General features: G+C 41.0%; 1 protein-coding gene across 14 annotated transcripts in view; it reads right to left on the bottom strand.

Annotated features, from left to right (window-relative positions):
- ADGRL3 (adhesion G protein-coupled receptor L3) overlaps positions 1–16,262 on the bottom strand; it is a 490,192-nt gene that overhangs the window by 317,236 nt on the left and 156,694 nt on the right. The window lies entirely within an intron of this gene.

The following is a 16,262-nucleotide window of genomic DNA, read 5'->3' as shown; positions in this document are numbered from 1 at the left end:
GGTGACTCAAACTTGGCAGGAAAAAAACAACTACACAGAGTTAAACTGCAGCAGCAGTTTGAAACTTAGCTCCCCACTGACTTTGAAATGATGAGGAAATATGAGGAATTGAAAAGTACTTTACATATCTGTTTTGAACTCCTTAAACTCTGCAGTCTTCACAGTGCTGGTCTAATTAAAAATCTCTCCAAAAATCTCTGATCAACAGAAGTTATTCTTCTCTGAGCACAGAAGCTGTTTTTGCCAACTTTTGTTCTTACCCAAAACCAAGTCTGAGCCAAAAAGCTGTATGAAAAAACTGTGCTGCATGCCATTGTGATGTGGGTATATTTCTGAAAGTCTGGCATGACAAAGTGGCCTTTGTTTTGCTTCCTGTCTTTACTGATCAACTAAATAAAACCCCATATTGTTCAGAACCAAAGTCTACAAAGAAGCTACATTTTTTTTAATAAATATATCTTGCACTGCCAAGATTTTATTTTCTCACTTGACTCTCTTCCCCAGTCTGTCCCTGCAATTTGTTCACTCAAATGTAGCATTTAGTTTCCATAGCTTTTTTCTCATCTCTCTCTGTGTGGGGTTACTAAAAAATCCAAGGTCAATCTGCAGTCAAGTGGCTTCTTTATGGACATCCTTGAAACTAAAACTTTGTTTGAGCTGGGACTAATCAAAATGGTCATTGATAATATTAAAAGTCTGTTTTTCAAATAGGGAAGAGCCTCATGAATATTTTAATTTGTACATTCTAAACAGTGATCAAGTTTTCCATTTTTATTTTAGTAGGCTACCAGTACACATCAAACTACAGCACTGTCATTATTTATGCACGCTTTTTCTAGAGTATCCTCTGTAAAATTTTAAAAGTGAGAAGCTTTTTGTGCTACAAAATTTAAAAAGGCATACAGAGATGGGTGAAAGCTATCCAAGCACAGGTACACTTCCCTGAAGCAAAAGCTCAGTCAGGCAGTCAGGAGCAAAGGTTTGTTTTCAATTTTTATTTGTTTAAACTGAATCAGTTCTGAATAATCTAAGCCTGTTAGAAAGAGATAACATTATGGTGCAGTAAAAGGGTTTTGGGTATAACTGAAGAAGCCACAAATTAATTAGACTCTCTATCCCAGAAAAGGGATAATTGTCAGCAAAATACTTACACAGAGCCCTTTAATTTTTTTTTTTTTAATCTGTCTATACATTCCTGCATGATAGAATTCTAGGAAATTTTTTTCCTATCATCTCACAGGCTGAGGCTGAATGAGCAAAGCATTCACACACCCTCAGCAAAGTCCAAACACTAATTTTTGAGAACTAATGTCTTGGAACCACCAGAGCCACAAATAAACATTTTATCCTCCTGGCAAGTACATTGTTGAGTCACAAAGCTCCTGTGCGAAAGGGACAACAGGACTGCATCATTATGCACCATTTACTCCAGTTTTAAATTCTGACCAAATATTCTCTGCCCTACCATCCTTCCTGCCAGAGGAGAACACACCAGAGACATGACCTGTCAGGAGGTGCCTGCACACCCTGGCTGGGACAACCTTGCCCTTAAACTTGCTTCTGCAAAGCCTCCAACTCAAGCTCACACAAAAGTATTACCAAATACACAATGCGTCTGGAGACATGCCAACAATGGAGACTCTTAACACAGGGCACCTCTAGATTAACCAAGTACAATGCGTCTGGAGACATGCCAACAATGGAGACACTTAACAACACAGGGCACCTCTAGATTAACCAAGCACATTGGAATGCTGCAAAATTCTGGGTGGGTTTGTATTTCATGCAATCAAATAATCACAGTGTGTTTGAGAACTGGGTATCTGCAGGGAAACAGCTACATAGGAAATGAGCAGAACAAGCCTTTTCTTAATGGTCACTCAACTCCCACAAGCAGCAGAAAGAGGCCTGCAAAACAAAATTCACTTCATCGTTGGATTACCTCCAGGTAAAGCACAGCCAAGGAGAGAAACTGGAGAGAACAGTTCACTATCTGTGAACTGTAATGCAGAGTGTTACATTTATTGATGCAAGAAAGGGATACACTATCACAGTAAAAAATTTAAGGGCTTGACTTAAGGGGTTTGGACTTTAACCACAAAGATGATGCAGCCTGCATTGATTTATGAGAAAGTTCTTCTGCTCACTGACCTTTATGCCCAAAGGGCTGCCCCTGACACCTTCACAGTCTGATCTGCTGCATCACCCAAACCAGAACTGCATGCTGGCAGTTCCCAAAAATCCAGCTCAAAGTACTACTGACGGAATAGGAGAAAGCTAAATAAAGGAAACTAAGGCCTCATAGAGCAGAGATGAGCAGTGAAGTATTCATGAAGGCGCTGCTCATAAAAGAGCATTATAGATACACTGACAATCTCAACATCTACCCAAGTCTGTTCTTCAGCAGCTGATGTCAAGCAGCACATGGAGCATTTTCTGAGCTCATCTGTCGACAGTCTACAGGGAGGGTGAAAAAGAAAAGGAAACCAGTTCATGTGGTGAGTGAACAGATAGGCTGAATTCAAAGCAGAATTCACAGCAGCGCAAGCCAAACCTGTCAGAAATCCATTTAATTACTGCCTTCTTCCAAACAAGTATTTGCACCTGCACAAAGCTGTTCCCTACCCTTCTCACCTGGCAAAAGCTGCTTCAGGTATCCAGTATTTTCTAGGCAGCCAGGGGAGGGGAGAGAGTCTCTTACAAAGTGGCCCATCAGCAAAAGCCAGATAAGAATGCTGGGGTTTTCTTATCCGGTTTTGCTTGCAGCAATTTCCTCCCCACCCCTGAAAATGTGCAGAGCAAAATCAGCTTAAACAAATCAAGGATACAAGGATTGCTTTATACTTCTTTATAGAAAAGGTTCCAGCACTTATTCTCCTCCTCTAGCTGAAGTCACCTACAAAGTAGGAAATGAGTGTGATGTTTCAAACAAATATCGTCTAAATTCACTATTTACGAGGGGAAAATTTTGGAAGTAATTAAACTCCTTGAGGCTGATGGTCCAAGCTGGAACCATGGGTGTAATTCCCCATTCTCAGCATCTGGTACTTGAGATTATTTCAGGCAACACATTCAGAATTTTGTTAAGAGAGGGAAGAGAAATAACCCAGCAAGAAAAAAATAAAACATGCAAGATCTGCAAAATTAAATTAACTGAAATTTAATGTTAGAAAATTTCTTTAAGTAAGAGAACGAGCTGTATTTCCACTCCCGTTATGAATGGCTAAACAAAAGAATTTCTGCAATACATTTGGCCACAAGTTGTTTGCAAAACACTTTTTTTTTATTTTCTGCAACATTGCTAAAAAGGAAAGGTTCTCCTCCTCCAGTCTCTTTCCACCTTTATCCTGTTTCAATTCATTTTCCCTGTCAGGTACTCAGGATGTGGCTCCCTGGTCACTTTGTGGAGGCAGCCACACAGCCTGCCCTGTAAAAGGTCACACAGGCATTACTAACTGTACAACACAGGGGGAGCAGGGCAGGAGCAAGCTGCACTCCTGGCATTTCCACATGCACTTTCACTCATAGCCACCCACTGAAGTTACTGCTACATGGTCACTGATGGACAGATTTTTCTATGTACATTTCTAGGAAGTCAGGAACATGCTGACACAAACTGAATCGTCTGTAAACTTTTATCTCTGTCTGCATTCAGCCCAGGAGAATGTTCATCCTATACCACAAACACTTAGGAAGTCAGAGTCCTCACCAAGTTCAGAAAAAACCACTTTTGTTTCTCAAAATGAGAGCTGTCCACTGCTTTTAGCTCTTGATTTCAAGTTTTAAATTTGCCACATGTGAGAAAGCACTGTGAGAGAGCCAGGGAGCCGTCTCAGACAGGACACACCAGCTTGTGGTTCAAACTGCTCACAGCTACATGTTCTCTTTCTGTACTGCAGACCCTGCTTCTGCTCTCACACCTCTGCTGGGGTTGTAGACCCTGAAGGAAATGACTCAAACCTCTCACCCAGAATGTGCAAAATGACACAGTATTTCTAAGTCACTTCTTCCAAGAAAGATTTAAAATGAGCACTTGCACCTCTATTGCACTGAACTGCCATTCCTGTACATTAATATTAATTTCATCCATCTTGTTTGAGAACAAGACCGTTCTGCTTGTTATTTCCTCCCTTATACCTGATGTAGCACTCTGGAAAGTAATTTTAAAAACCTTAAAAACACACAAAAATGACAACAAGGTCTAATAAGTTTGTGTTTATCCTGGATTCTCGGCTATCACTGCAGTGCTACTTACGCTTCCCCGAGGAGAGAGGCCAGGGCAGCAAGGAGCCACTCTCAGCTCAAACCAGGCTCATCAACCACCTGTTTAGGCTATAATTCAAAGTGACAAAGAGCTCTTTAGATGTTCTGCGGGATTTGCTGCAAAATAACTCTCAAGTGTTAACTGAGTTAATTCATTTCAGATTAATCAAGCCTTTGATGAAAGCACACCCGAACAGAGACCAGCTGAATATAGTAGCTCTTGGGTTTTTTTTCCTGTGTAGGTGAAATAGAGGCTTTTGTGCTGTTCCAGAGGTCAAAAGGGGAACTTGAGCTATCAGCTGCTTTTTGGTTTTACCATTCAATCCAGATTCAAAGCAATTTCAGCAGAAAATTATAATTATACTAACAGTGGAGCCATTCACACATCTTGTGACTACACATGGAAGGATGGGGGGAAGTAACAGAGAGAGAAAAGTTAAGTCTTGAAAATATGGTCTAGAAGCTTAGAAAGAATGTACTGAATTGTACATCTGAATATCACAGCTACTGAATGTTCCAGACTTTCTTTAAGTGCCTGCTGGTTATCCTTGGCAATATAATTCATCACAGATTTAAGAGGAAAGTACACCATTCACAAGGTCCCTGCGTGTGTGCAAATATATGATAACACATGCAAAATTTCAAAAGGTGCAGAGTATCATGTGAGGATGTGGTAAAATATGCAAATGTTTGTATTGCATTTCCACCCCAGATCAACGGGCTTTCTGAAAACTGATTACAAAAAACTTGGTACTCTCACTGGTTAAGCACCACCTGCTAAAGCAGATCACAGCTGGCAAGAAGCATGTCAGTCCCTCCACTCCAAACCCATCAGGGCAAAAAAAAACAACCTCTGTAGGTATTGGGAAAAGCTATGCAGGTCTTCACACAAGCTGCACAGCACCATGAACTTCTGACCACCTGGAACAGTCATATGTCATCATCTTATACAGCAATCATTGCAGCAATCTTCTGAAAAAATTTCAGGGAGGTGTTCAGATCTTTCTCCAAAAATTTATTATACTACATAATACACCCATCTTCCTCAAATGTTTTAGTTGATAGCACATCTTTATAGAGAGAAAATAATGCATAAGCAAGCACTCTTCACAGTATTGCCAACAGTTATGATTTCATTGCAAAACTCAATATGTGGCAGCTCCTTGCAATAATAAAAATTTCAGCTTTCTTCTCAAGTAAATTTCTCCTTGCAGAGAGAAGCTTAAAAATAGGACCCAAATACAGCTCAGAGGCTCAGTAAACCGGTGGTAAATAAACATAATTCAACATATTTGATTTGAAATTCACATTACTTTTAATCAATTCACGATTTTTTGGGTGGGTTTTTTTTTCCTGCGAATGTTACAGGATGTTGGAAGTCTGGGTCTGACAATACTCTCACAATGCTTATTTGCATTCCACAGAGCCTTCGGCAATTCTTCTGTGACAAATAAAACACGTGTGGTGCGTGCACTGAAAATGCAAACTTATCACCAGGGTCAGCATAATTTTAATTTCCCTTTGCTACCATAAACTCAGCTTATGTTTTGAGGCATCACCTCTCCCACACATCCTGGCCCCATTTCTCCAAGAGCCTTGCCACGACTGTAATTGTGATGGCACAGATCCTGCACCGGGTCTTGCTTTACTGTGAGGAAGTGACAGCCTCCAAGGAGAAAATTAGCCAACGGAAGCGACAGAAAATTCCATGAGGGTTCAACGAGGGGAAGCGAAGTCTGATACTGGGACCAGAGAAGGATTACTCCTAAATGCCTCTGGATGCAGCCTTTAAAATACTTTTCAATATTCATTTATCCTTCCTATCTCTCCCTTCCTGCTGTCTCCTTCATACCACCTTTAATTTTCTTCCTTTCCTCTTCCTGGCAGGAAAGAACCTCAACTTGCATTGCTCCAGACTGACTAGCAGCTGCAGATATACATAGAGAAAGTTTAGTGACATTTACCTTCACTACAAGGATGGGATTTCTTGCTGAGGTGTGCAGGGGAATGCAGGGAGAAGCCATTTCTCTTTTGCCTGAATCCATCAGGAGGCAACCCAGAGCTTATATTAGCAGCCTCCTTCTCTCTATGCATCAGCCAGGAACAAAATTTTGTTTGCTCCCCAAAGGCAGCATTATGTCTGGAAAGTTTCTTACTTACAAAGACAACAGTGGACCACTTTTTGTGAGCCCTGCAATTCAGAAAAGGAGGAACGGGCTACTTGTGCCCACCCTGGGGCACTCTCCTTCACAGCCCAGCTGGCCCCACAGTTCTTTGGCTAGCAAGGTTAAAGAGCACAGTTAAAGATATCAACAGCTACAGAGAATTGAGCAATGCTGAGCTGATGCTCAAAGCCTTGCCCATCCCCTTTGATGGCTTGTTTTGTGGGACCTGACAGATAGCAACACATGAACCAAAAATATCAGGCTCACGACTGCATTTCTTGTAGGAAGCAATACTTTCAACAGTGCTGGGTTTCCTCAGCCTTTGACTTGCTCCAGCTTCACTCACAACTTGTAAATAGCACTATATGCAAGAATAACACAGGGAAAAGGTACCACTTGATTGAGGAATTGTAATGAAAACAGCCAGAAAACCGTAATCTATTTCCTATGTGTAAAATGTGCATCCACCACACTTTTCATCCTGCTCTTGCTTAGCATTCTCTTCTCAAATGGATGGTAGCAGATATGACTTGTTTTATTCTAAGAAACTGTACATTTCCTTCACTTTTAGTGCTGATTAGGAAGTTATCAGGCAGTATAAGGTCTTGTTTATGCTGTTTCCCCTTGGACAAGGACACGAGGCTTGACTCAATTTTCATCAGAAGGTTGATTTATTATGTTATATATTATATTAAAATACTACATTACAACTATACTAAAAGAACAGAGAGAAGAAAATCAGAAGGCTACAAAGACAAGAATAGAACAGGAATCAATAACAAAAATCTTGTGACTGCTCACAGCCTTGGCACAGGTAGCTGTGATTGGTCACTGATGGAAAACAATCCACATGGACCAATGGAAGATACACCTGTGGCCTTCCACAGCAGCAGATAGTTATTGTTTACATTTCTTTCTTGAGGCTCTCAGCTCCTCAGGAAAGGAAAAATCCTAGCAGAGGCTTTTTCACTAAAATATCATAACAACAATAAGGAGGGGTAATAACTTTTCCCATTGAAAATGCAAAGCGCTCTTGAAAGACAACAAGAAACCACCTCACACACAACTCTACGTATACATGCACAATATCAAGAGGAACAAAAATCACTAGTAAATGAGATTAATGGCAAAAGCCAAGTGAATAACACATTTTTAAAGGAGAGTTATCTATGAAAAAGATAAGTTTAATTGTCTTTCAGATCTGTTATGATGTAATAAATGTCTATTAATGTTTAGCAGCAAATTGGCTTTTAATGATCATTGCTATTTTTAGCTGGTGGGTGACACGTAGTTGAAATATAAACCAGATTTATGTTTTGCACACCAGGATGACTTTCTCAGATGACTCTCCTTGATTTAACCTCTTTACACCCCACAAGACATTTAATATAATTTTATTTCTAATAGACTGTGAGCCAATAGGATTGTATTTGCTACTACTGATGTTTTCAATGAGAAATAAAATCAATGAGGTTTATGCTGAAGATAAGTGTAAGTGATTAGTTAAGTGTAAGTGGCTTGGAAAATATTAGGAGGGCTACATTATTCAAGCAAATAATGCAAATTTAAAAAGACTCTGGATTGAAGTAAAATCTATGAAAAACTCTTGACCTTGCTGTGTTGGAAAAAATCTTAGCTAGAATTTGTTCTTTTGGGACTACCTCAAAAATGAACAATAGTAGGTGAGAAATTTTGTCGCATTTTTCAACACAAAGCAGTCAACCTTAAACATTCATACCTACAAAGAAAAAAAAAGAAAAAAAAATCTTCTTTTTAGACCTAGGGACAAAGAGCAGCCCAGTAGGTTGCTAGGAGAAAAATAAACAGCACTTGATGTCGTATAAAAAGAGCGGGCAAGCGAAGCAAAGCCCTGCACACACTGCCTGGGAAAGCAAGACAGGAACACAGAAGCAGCATTCTGCACCACTTAAAAAAAAAAAAAGATATGCATATAGAAGAATAAAGGTTGTATCTGAATTTCTAGGTGTGGTATTCTCAAGTGAGTTGCATACACTGAAACAATAGCAAAAGCAATAGGGCAAATTACTGAACAAAAAGTATTGATAGTTCCCTAAAGCAAACGTCTGTGTAGTAATAACCAATAGCCTGTTTTTCCACATTTTACTATGTTAATGAATTCTGTTGCTCATTAATCAAGAGTCAAACCTCTTTGATCTTTGGAGGGGAAATAAAGTGAAAGAGATTTAATTACTGCACTCATTTTCTGCACAGATACTTTTGTTATTACTTATAGTCTACTAACAGAAGTCACCATCTCAGCCATAGGCTAGTTATGGAAGATACTGGGCATTCTCACAGTAAAAAACAGCTTTCTTCCTCCTTAACCCTTCCCCCCTCATATAATCCAAACAACAAAGAATGGCATGAAAACACTCTTTTGCAGAGAAAAGCTGTAGAGAGAGAGGGGCTGGGGATTTCGATGTGTGCCCTTCAACTCTGAAATTGAGCTTCAGCCGGTTAGTGGACCATTTCCAGCCAACGTTGATAACCAGTCATATACACTCAACATCTCTTTAACCCCTGCAGAAGAAGTCCTCCAGAACTGCACCCAGTCCAAACCCTTAGGGAAATGCCCCTCAAACACGAGCTGAAAGACTGCAATATTTTTTTGATCTCCTTCCTAATGAGGAGCATCACATCACTACACACAACAGTGACTTCAAAACTGAAAGGGCCACTGTGTTACAGCTGAGAGTCAACACTTTTCTTGGTACTACAAAGAAAACATTTTCTATGAGAAGCTCTGCATGGATAAAATATTTATATAATACAGATCACACACACAGTCTTCCCTTTAGAAGCGAAACAAAGGCCACATGTTTCCAGCTGAAACTACAAGAGGGATTTTAACAAAACAGAACATTTAAACCTGGATGGAATTTCACCAGGAGCTTCCAGCTGAAGCCTCCGCTGTCACATCTCAACTTGGCATCATCACAATATATATATGGTAACCAGCTCTTCTCCAAAGTGACTAGCACCTTAACTCTTGCAAAAAGTATTTTTAAAAGCCAAATACTTGCTTTTTGCAAAAGAAAAGGAAGTTTTGCAGAAGAAAATCTTACTCCAGTAAGCATTTGTGCTTTTTTAATGGGTACTATCAACTTTTTAAACAGTAAAATACTTGGATGAGTGAAAGGCTAAAATTAATTAATTCCTTGAGTGCTTTCTAGCAGAAATTAATTGTGAGGACAATCAGGACAAACGTGCTTTTTAAGAGAATTGTCTTGGGCGCTGAGTAAGGACTATGAGACACTTGTCCTCTTTTCACGCCTCATAGCTGAGGATCAGTAGCAACCACCTAAAGAGAAAATGCACCTGTTGTGAAATTTGCCAGCATAACACGTGCCTGCCTCTGCAAGCCTCAAACACATTTCTTAATGACATATTACATAGTAACAACTACTGAGAGGTCCATCAGGAAACTGAAAGCAGGGAAGTTATCATAAATCCCAGAAAATGATGCAGCATCATGTAAAGAATGGGAAGGGAAAAATCCCAAATTAAATGCAGAAAATACTTCAATATCTTTTCCCCCCAGTTAAACCTGGGAGTTCTACTTGACTCCCTCTGAAATTATGGGATTGCAATTTATCTTTTAGCTAAAGTACTGCAGGACGAGAGTGACTGCATTCAAGAACACTGCTCTCTTTTGTAGCTTGTCCAACTGGAGCAACAATCTTCCATAACATTTTACATTTTAAATTATGCATTGAATTTAAAATAATCAAGAAAGGATTCTAAACACTTAACTCAGTCACAGCTATCTGACAAAATCAAATACAATCTAATATAGTCAGACTGGCTGTACCACTAGAAACTCTGCAATGAACTTAATTATTCAGCTTCCATTATTTATAAGGAAACAGCAAATAACCTCATTTCCGTATATCTGAGTATAACAGCCGTAAAATTTGCAGTAACACCTTTATTTGTGATATGCAAGTTCACTTCTGATTTTGCTCTTAATGCCTTGCTTCCACCTAGATAAAAAGTGAGATGTCTCAGTAGTCGAGGAGTAACATTTAATTGCAGGAGTCATATTCAATTCCAAAGAAGAAATTAAGCACCTCTGGCAACTAGGAGGCAAGATAATTAATCTGCTGTATGGGCCTGTCTCTTGTGATATTTTATAAGCACCAAAATGCAGCTATGTTTGATAGACAACATGAATTTGAGGGAGGGAAGAGGGAGACTTGGTAACTCCTACAATGCTCCCTGTGAAAGAAAGATCCCATTTCTCATTCCTCTGCAGGAGGAGGATTCAAAAATACTGCTGCTCTAAAGCTAGCTCATCAGAGGTCACTGGCAAAATCCTGCTGATTGTTGAAGGAAGATGAACAATCAAGAGAGCTTTTGAAAACATCACCCTAAGCCTAGTAAGCAGCAAGTAAAACCTTTGTTATTTAAGGTCATAGCTGGAAGTGAAACTGCAATAAAGTACTTCACTTGATTATCTGAAAGGCAATTCACTGTAAACAACAAACAACAACTCTTTACTACATCTTTGCTTTGACTTATTTTACTGAAAGTGGACTAAGCACTGCAGTTTATAAAACAAGGGGATAAATGACAGAGACACATCAACCCTAAATATTTTGCTAAAGAAATCACTCTTCTGTTCATTTTGTTCTCCCTATAAGGGAGATTCACAAGGCTAAAGCAGAAACACTGGGCTTCAAAAGTAACCAAAATTGGCAAATTGTGCAGAAAGATAGATAGTGTCATTGTTTAGTACTTGGCATCAGTGCGGATCTGAGCAAGCAAGAACACAGATTGCCTGTGATGGGAAAATCTATCAAATGTAAAAGAGCCAACTGATGGCTAAAATGCTAACATTAAGGTCCTTTCATTCATTGCTTACCTTCCATTTACATCAGTTTCATTTGCAAAGCAAAGGGACCCCAAAGAGGTAGTGCCCAAATTGAAAGAGAACTGTATTTCAGCCAAGAGCAAGATCAAGACCTTCTTACCAAGATCCAAACCTAACACCAAGGAAAAAGCTCAATATCTGAAGTTTATTTTCCCCAAAATAACATTCTTCCATTTGAGTTTTGCCTATATTGGTTACAGAAATATGGAGAGAAGACTTAAATTTGTTTTCTGAGAGCAAGAAGGGGTAGATTGCTCTCTGGCATAGGTGTCCCTTCTGACCACACAGTCCAACACTGCCTTTGCCCAAAGCTCACTTGCAGTGCAAACACAGCCAGTACAGCTCATACACAAGCCCACAGACCGAGGTCCCAGCCAGGGCTGTCTCATTATGGAAGAAAACAGAAATAGCATTCCTAAATTGGATGTGATCACCAGGAACAATTTAGCATCAAATGCTTCAAAATCTGCATGTGAAAAGCCAAAGCACTGCATGCCAGATTTCAGGCTGGAGATAGCCTTAGGGTGAGAGAGCAGGCAAGTCCAAACGGGACAGTTTGCTAGCAGAAATTTATCAGAGTTCATGCATTATTTCTTCCTCCTGCATTAGGAATTAAACCCACTGATGTGGGGCTCAGATTGGCAGAGTGAAGGGGGAAACAGATGACCCAAACAAGCACCTTGTCACAGCTAAAGGGGGAAAACAATATTTGGCAAAGAGCTCCACTAAAGTCAGAGGTTGACATCCTCTTCATCCATGAGGGGCTTGTTGAGTGCCACAGTCACATACTGACAGCAGGAAACAAAAATGCCTTTTCATGTTAATCAGGTTGGGAAACTTCCAAGAGTTTTTTCCCTGCTTCTACAACTGCCCTTGCTTTTAAAAAAAAAAGTCCAGTATTGAGACTAACACAGTCCACTCCAAACACAAGAAAATCAGGTGGTTTTACAAGCCTGAGTCTTTACAAGACCCATCACCTGAAGAGGAAGGAGTTCATCAACTCAGAGACAAGGAAATCATGCTGGGTTATCCAGCAGCCGAACTGAATTTCCCTCTGAGGCACCAGAAGTCTCTGGCTGACATGACTGGGTATGCCAGGACTTCTCAACCAACCTGCATATATCAGGGAAATCCTGACAAAGTTACCTTTATCTCCTTGTAGAGAATTAAAATTATGTAAGCTCTGCCTTCAGAACACAAAAGATAGAGATTTGCTCTTACCCAAGTATTTCTGATCCAAATGGCTTTTTCTGAATTTTACATTTTCCTGAAAATAATTATCAATTTCAATATTTTATAAAAATTAGGTTTTCCTATTACCAGGTTAGAAATTACTTTTTCTGATAATATTTCAATCCATGGCACTTCATTTTAAGAAACTAAGGTGCTAAGATTAACAGAAGATTTCAGTTGTGTTGAAACATTCTGGCTGATACATGATTTTGATTAAAAAAGCCAATTTGCTGGAGAAAATAGTATCCCTGGATTTTTAACCCCTCCTCAAAACCTCCAATAACTTAAAGCAATTTTCCCTCTACTCGGAGAAGATACGTGCAATGTGATGACTCAGATCACTGTTGCATAAAATGGTCAGACTACTGGACAGCCTTCTACAAGCTGAGAGAAGAACCAGGAGGAACCACCATGCTGCTGAAAATGAGGGCTGCTGCTGGAAACCTCTCCATGTCCCCGATTCCCCCACCATTTCTGCTGTGCTTCCCTCAGAAAGAGGGCAAGTTCCTTCTCCCCCATCCTCCTCCAGTGCAAAACTCACATTTTTTTCAGATCATCTTTTTCTTGCTACCAAATGTACTTCAGCCTGCATATACTCTACCTTTTAAACACCTAGAGCCTCCACCCCACAGGGCTGAGCCCCAAACCCACTGAGTTTTCCATCAGAAGCACTGCTCTGAGTTCAAGCCTTTCATTACTGTAAGGCAAGAGTGAGAGAAACTAAAAGATGGAGAACAGCTGAGGACACAGAGCTCCCTACAATTCCCTTTATAAATAATTAGAAGTTAGCCACAATTAAACCAGAACAGCTAAGTCAGACAGTGGGGCTGCTCCCCAGTGGCAAATATCCTTTTTGGTCTTCCCCACCAACTTCAGCTTTCCTCATGCAAAAAGGCACCAGGGAAGAGCACCAAGGGAGTGGAGCATGTTCCAGCATTGCCATCCTCCAGTACCACACAATTAGCTCAAGCACTGTTCTCTGCAAGACTCTCTTGTGTTTCAGCTCCCCCTACATACTTCAGTTTCCTACCTGCCAGGAAACACGTTCACCAGCATTTCGCTTTCAGACAAGTGAGGTGCCAGACTGGAGTGTTCTTTCACTGATCTTTCTCTGACCTAATCTGGGCCTTGCTATTCTTATCCACAAATGACTGGAACTAGAGAGGCAGAGTCAGAGTCTTCCCTAGCACGCATGGCACCACTGGCCAAGCAAACACTATAGCTACAAAGCTCACGTCAGGAATAATGGGGAGTAAAGCTCAGGGATGTCTTTCAAAAAAAAAAAAAAAAAAGTGAATCCTGAAATGGTTAGCATAGTACTTTGGATCCACAGGACTTCCTTGTGCCTCCCCTCTCCCACAGCATTTATGCTACCTTTCCTTGCAAAAACAGCCAGCACCTTTGATTCATTTTTTAGACTACTAATCTTCCAGTCAGCAGCAGGCTTTTATCCAGTTTAAGTGAAAATGTCAGTCAGGCTGGTTCACCCTACCTAATGAACTCATTGTCAGGTACACAGTTTCAGAGAATACCTGCAGACCACGCTTAAGACTAAACCAGGACTTAGCAGTCCTCATAGTCCTTCAGGGGCTCTACATTTTCTCACTATAATTTAAATCAGCAAAGTTCTTGTGAAATGGAGCAAGCTCCAACCCTTAAAACACATTCCTTTATCTTCTTAACCACTGAGTGTCTGAAAAGCTTTTCCCCATATTAAGGAAAGGGACACAGAGGAATGCTCAGGAACACCACCACATGGTTATCCGAGGCAGGACAGAAACAACTGTAGGGATAAGCAGCAAAACCAGAGCTCATCTTCACAAAGCCAGTAATTGTGTCCGTAAGGCCAGCAATTTCAAAGGCAGCCGGCATGAAAATCACTATGAAATGAAAACATCAAACTCGTGCCTCTGTGGTGTAAAGCAAAGCTATGCTGCATCCACAGTGAGAAAATTAAATCAATACTGTTCAGTGGCAATATTGGGAAGCCACTAACCAAACGAGCAGCAATGTGAACCTATTGATTCTGTACAGCTATACTTCCATGCTTCTTTCTTCACCTTCTCAAACATTTCCATCAGCTTGCATTATGTAAAACTGTAACTCCTAATTAATATTCCCCAAAAACCTGAAGTCAAAATCTGACAATTAAAAGGACCCTCAGTAGCATTAAATGTTTGTCAAAACACACTGAGAAAAATTATTTTAAAATTATTCTGCTTTCTTTAAATTATCAGGCTGAACACTTAGAACAACCTCAGGCATCTCAGTAAGGCTACCTGGATGGGTTTGTGACATGCACTGCCTGCCTGAGAGCTGCTCCTGCTGATCACACAGGAATGCAGACAAAGCACACTGCTACATGGGGACAAAACCAGGCAAAATTAATGCCTGGGCTTATTGTATTGTGCATCCAGAGATGGATAAGGCTTGTCAGCCACTGGAGACTTGCATGTCCCTGTCTTCCTTCTCAGCCAGGTGAAAGGCTTCTGGGAACACACCTTCCTCTCCCTCCCCCCACTGCTCCCCTGGTCTCAGGGTGAAAACCAGGGCAGGATTAGAAAAGAACTGGAGGATAAACACATCGGTAAAACAATAAATACCAGCTAGACAGCTTGGAGGGTCAGGAGATGTTTAGGAAGATTACAAGTTCAAAGACCACAGCAGCAGCAAGTACTGACAGATAAAATGCACTGCCCTTTCTGAAAAGTATATGCAAGTTGCACACATCTATGTTGGGCATAGATACAGTTTTTCATACAAAAAATTAAATTTTAACCATTTTTCATTATGTTTTGAAAAGTCCTGGAACACAAAAACACCTCCCTACTGCTTTCCTATGGCAGAGTACATCCCCACAGAGCGCTGACAAGGAGACCTGGTGTCAGAGGCCTTCAAAGGGATTTCCTTAGCAAGTCAGAGATTATGGGGTTTTGGCCAGAAGCAGTGGGGGTAGCAAGGGAACCCCCCCAGCTTCCCAGCAGCATCTCAGGGGAAGCCCTGCTTGGTCACTGTGGTCACTGCCTGGTCTTGCTCCCTCCCTTCCTGGCGCAGAGCAGCAGCACCTCTGGACACCGGGACCTTCTCTCTGGGGCTGCACACCATTCCCAGTGGTGTGAGACCCTCCACCACCAGGAGGAGGCACCTCCCTTGCTCTTGCAGCCACTCCCGACCCCAAGGCTTTCCTCTGATGACCCTCAATTCTCCTCCCCCCACACACTGTGCTCAGCCCCCATGGTGACCCTGGTGCTGAGGCTCCCACAGACCCAGCAGAGCAGACCCATATCCCTCACGTTGCTTTCAGACCCCAGTCCAGGGCTTAGTACCTCAACCAAGAGGCCATTACATTGCCAACACAGCTTTTCGGCCAGGCAGACAGGAATAGTGGTTTGCAAAAGATTCTTTATCTGAGACTGAATGCCTTGAAGCCATCACAGAGCCCCAAAGTGCCCCAGCAGGACAAAAAGTGTGGGGAGAACAGAGCTGCTGATCCTCCAGCAAGTGAAGGGGACAGACTGCACTTAAATAGTCAAGCAGCATCTACAGAAGTACTCTAAAAACAACATAGCCTTAGCAAAAGCTGGCCCAAGGTCTACAAGGCTTCCCCCTCTCCTCCAGAATAATCAGATTTTAAACATACCCTTCAGAGAAATGGTCCAGTCATTAACAGTAACTGTTTCTTATGTGCATCAGTAAAAGATGTAGTG

This window comes from Passer montanus, unplaced genomic scaffold (genome assembly GCF_014805655.1).
Source record: "Passer montanus isolate IOZ18808 unplaced genomic scaffold, ASM1480565v1 scaffold23, whole genome shotgun sequence".
In the NCBI taxonomy this organism is placed as follows: domain Eukaryota; kingdom Metazoa; phylum Chordata; class Aves; order Passeriformes; family Passeridae; genus Passer; species Passer montanus.
The sequence above is the reverse complement of the archived record's forward strand: the minus strand, read 5'-3'. Positions and strand labels throughout refer to the sequence as shown.